Here is a 5000-nt window from a genome sequence, read left to right on the forward strand (position 1 = left end):
AACATTAAGCTAAAATACTACAGTATCACAGTGTTGCGATTGCAGCTCTCAAATGTGTTATTATAAAAAAAATAAAAAATTCGGTTGAACACCATTTTTTTTTTTTTTTTTTTTACATATAGAATATTCCAGACATTAATAAACTTGTATGATAACTTAATACAAATGTACAAATTGAATTATTTTAAAATAAATTCCTTTAAGTTAAGCAGCTCAATAAGGATTGTAGAGACATGCTCACTTTCTACACATTTCTCTTCTAGTAAAAGTTAAAACGCAGGAATATTCCAGACATTAATAAACTTGTATGTTTTTTTTGTTATCTTTTTTTTAACCTTTATTTATACAGGTAAATCCCATTGAGACCGAAGACTCTTTTGCAAGGGAGACCTGTTCCCATTCCCACGTTACCATTCACACACATTCATACACCGATAGCAGCAGCTAACTATCGACATTCACACAAGGCAAGGTGGGTGAAGTGTCTTGCCCAAGGACACAACACCTATGACACAGGTGGCAGGGCGGGGATCGAACCTCCAACCCTTTGATCATCGGCCGACCCGCTCTACCAACTGAGCCACAGTCGCCCCAATGTTAACATACTAATACCTTAGAACGGTATGACGCAAAATGATAGCAGTGTTGAAACCTTGACTTTTTTAAATTCCTTGAAATCGGTTATCGGCCCATGCTTATATGTGACACTTTTTTCCTACAACAGAACCATTCTAAGGGAGGAACCCAGGGGCCTTTTAAGGAACGTCACCTGTGTTTATACTAAGAGAACAAGAGCATTCATCCACTGTTGTACCTGTGCTGTGTAAAGGGCTGCTGCTGCTGCTGGCATAGTGCTTTATGTTTGTTTAGTAGTTTCAGCACTAAAGCCCTTTGCTGATGCTGACTGCTCCAAATGTATGAAATGTGACAGAGGCTTATAAGCACACCACCGAGGGAGAGGGTCATAGAAAATCACTGGAACACACACACACACAGAAAGACACACACACAGAGAAAGACACACACACACACGCAAGTATGCACGCACGCACGCACGCACACACACACACACACACACACACACACACACACACACACACACACACGCAAGTAGGTACGCACACACACACACACTCTGGCTTGGCTTGGTGCTCAATGTATTGTGTTTTGATGTGGGTGTTTGCGCGCTCTGAGGCGCCCAGATGCCCATTTATTTATTTGTTTGTTTGCAACTGTTATGTATTTGTAGTCTTGTAACTGTACTTTTTACTGTATTTGAGTGAATGTGATGATTTGTTGTTTGTGTGTTCAGATTTGAATTGGACCCCAGGAAGACTAGTCGGCCGCTTCTGCGTCAACTAATGGGGATCCACAATAAACAATAAACAATAAACAGACACACACACACATAGACACACACACATAGAGCTAGAGACAGACAGACAGACAGACAGACAGACAGACACACACACACACACACAGAGAAAGACAAACACACAGAGAGAAAGACACACACACATAGAGATAGAGACAGACACAGACAGACACACACACACAAAGACACGCGTAAACACACACATACATAGACACAGACACACACACATAGAGAAAGAGACACACACACACACACCACTGGAATCCCCAGGAACTGCTACATGTCCCCTCGGTTTACTACTGGGACATTTTCTTAGCCTGATCCATCGCATTTATTCTTTCGGCAAATGACTCATTACAAACGGTGATACGGGTCAGAGCGTATCAGTCTAATAGTGTTGGATCAGCAGTGTCTCAAAAGGAAAAATATGCGCCTGTAACTGATCTTAGGTGAACCATTGAGAGAGAGAGAGAGAGAGAGAGAGAGAGAGAGAGAGAGAGAGAGAAAGAAAGAGAGAGAGAGAGAGAGAGAAAGACAGAGAGAGAAAGAGAGAGAGAGAAAGAGAGAGAGAGAGAGAGAGTCTTGTGTGCTCCTTTGTACTGTGAGAAAAGAAAATTGCATGAAAATTAATGACTTCAACTTTTAAACCTGTAATAGAGACGGGAAAAAAGAGTGGGGAATTTAAGGTACAATCATCCCCCCCCCGAAAGCAAAAAACGCATTAGTCGACATTTGGCTTTGTATTAATATAATTAAAAAAAAAAGGAGAAAAAGTGCTGTGCCTAGAAAGACTGCTAGCGAGGCTCTCTACATATCTGAAAACTCGCTGAGGGAAGGGGAAGAAAAAAGACAGAGATATGCGCTCGGTAGGAGATGTCAAGCCTTTATCAATCTTACATTAGTGGAATGTTAATCTCCGAGAACGAAAAAAAAAAAAGAAAAAAAATCTCGAGTCCTCAACCCCCCCCTCCCCACCCCCGCGGGCTTGCTTTTCAAAGTGCTTGTCTCCTTTTCTGCCGACTTCAAATCAATTTCAAGCTCCAACGAGATATATATGTAAAACGTTAACACAGCCGAGCTTTCAATATTTATAGTTGCTTCGAGAGGCCATGCTTGTATTTTGTAGCCTTGAAAAACACGGAGATGACAAATTCAACAGGAAATGTATTTTATGTTTTCTGGTGGGTAAAGAGAAACAGCGGGTTTGAGTGTGTGCGTGTGGGTGTGTTTGTGTGTGGTGTGTGTGTGGGTGTGTGCGTGTGGGTGTGTGCGTGTGGGTGTGTGTGTGTGGGTGTGTGTGTGTTTGTGTGTGTGTGTGTGTGTGTGTGTGTGTGTGTGTGTTTGTGTGTATGTATCTTCGTCTGCGTGTGTGCGTGTCTCTCTGTCTCTGTGTGGGAGAATAAAAGCTAGTTATTTGACATGACAAGAGCAGAAATCTAGCAATTCTCTGCACCATGTTGACAGTTTGATATAAGAAAAAAAACACAATATATAAATAAAAACAACAGCAACCGCATATACCTTCAATTTCAACCCCCTACCCCCCCTCCCTGCCGCCCCCCCCCCCTCCCTGCCCCCCCCCCCGTTGTGCAATGTCAGACACAAATCAATGAATGCCTACTGCACACACCCCGAACTTCAAACTTGTTTTTGAAATGCATCAAGCAAAAAAAATACATCAGTTATTCTGTAAACAGTATCACTGCAGGTCCTTCACAGTTAAGAACGAACATCCAACACACACACACACACACACACACACACAAAGACAGAAAGAGAGACACACACAGACGCACACACACACACAAAGACATAAAGAGAGACACACACACAGACGCACACACACACAAAGACAGCAAGAGAGAGAGAGACACACACACACACACACACACACACACACTCATAATAGTATATGGGTCTTTTTAAGCTGGATTCTGTGTGGATTGGTTTGACGTATTCAAACTGAGCCTGTCAACATAATGACTGCGTTAAAAACATGGTGGGGATTTGGATTTAGTGATCACTGCCTCAGCTGAGTCTGAGTGTGTGTGTGTCTGTGTGTGTGTGTGTGTGTGTGTGTGTGTGTGTGTGTGTGTGTGTGTGTGTGTGTGTGTGTGTGTGTGTGTGTGTGTGTGTGTGTGTGTGTGTGTGTGTGTGTGTGAGGCTCAAACTGCCTTTGGCTAAACGGGGAATGAACATCATTGCTCAGCTGAGAGCCGCGAGGCAACACTGGAAGGGGCTTGTGTTGATGTTGTTGTTGCACATACTGTACATCCACATACAGGGGAAAGTGATGGTTGAAATAACCTGCTTGGCCAAAAAAGCATTCAAAAATGTCCATTAAAGGTGGGGTATATGATTTCTGATTGGTCAAAGTTAACATGAGCTATACCCGTTGACCAATCAGAGCGAGGCTCTGATTATCTGTTCTTATTGGCTGTTGGGACTGTCCATTCACTTTGGCACGACTTTGTTGGTGTAGAGCGTGTCAGGGAGGGACCATAGGGGAGGGACCAAAGAGAACAAGTGGAGCGGTTGAGGTATTTGGATTCGAATCTCTATCCCTAACTGCCATTTTCTCCCCAAATCCTCCACCCCAGCTTTAAAAGGTGGATATCTCCTCAAAATCTCCACCACCTGTCTGTATTGTTTATACACAGCCTAAGCTCTGAATAAAAGCATTCAAAAGTTGTATTAAACGGTTGAGTCAGAGATTCTGGAGAACGCTTGTTGTCAAAATCTGTGAATATCTCCTCACGATTCTGCTACCCACCGCAGCTAGCAGCAACATCACCATTTACAGAGCCTAGGTGTGGTATTGACTTTTTTTTTTACCTTTATTTATACAGGTAAATCCCATTGAGACCGGAGACTCTTTTGCAAGGGAGACCTGTTCCCATTCCCACGTTACTATTCACACACACATTCATACACCGATAGAAGGCTAACTATCGACATTCACACGAGGCAACCCTTTGATCATCAGCCGACCCGCTCTACCACCTGAGCCACAGTCGCCCCAAACAACTTTAATTTGCATTTTTCAGCACACACACACAGGTTGTGGATCGCGAGGAGATGTGCACTGATTTTGACAACTTTTTTTGACAAATATTTTGTGTAAGGCACAAACACACACACACACACACACACACACACACACAGTGTAGAAACATGGCGGTGCAACATGGCGGCACACCTTGCTCTTATGTAAATATAAAACTCTCATTAAAAGGTGATAAAGAAAGAAAATATTTTGTGATTTTAATTAATACAGTCTTATGAAATATTATATTCCATTTCTGCCAAGTCTTTTTGAAAAATGCCAATATATTTTACACACTACAACTTTAAGACAGTTGGCCAAATGTTACATTTTCTCCAACTTGAAGATCTAGACACTTTTTCCATCATATCCTTATCACTGAAGTTGTTTGCTAACTTGCCTTTATAGACAGGCTTATACAAGGAGGCATTTACAGCCACGGAAAAAAAATGAAGAGACCAGTCTGGATTTTTCTTAAATCTTCATCTCTACATTACTTATTGAAAATGCTCCTAATGACAATATTTTTATAATGAATTTTGAAGAAATGTTGTCAGTAGTTTATATTATAAAATCAAA

General features: G+C 41.9%; 1 protein-coding gene across 1 annotated transcript in view; it reads right to left on the reverse strand.

Moving 5' to 3' along the window:
- Positions 1-5000, reverse strand: part of LOC307270504 (ribonuclease 3-like) — a gene marked incomplete at both ends in the record, with an annotated part of 30398 nt that overhangs the window by 6440 nt on the left and 18958 nt on the right. The window lies entirely within an intron of this gene.

The sequence above is a fragment of the Ammodytes marinus genome, assembly GCF_949987685.1.
Source record: "Ammodytes marinus genome assembly, contig: scaffold_355, whole genome shotgun sequence".
Classification (NCBI taxonomy): domain Eukaryota; kingdom Metazoa; phylum Chordata; class Actinopteri; order Uranoscopiformes; family Ammodytidae; genus Ammodytes; species Ammodytes marinus.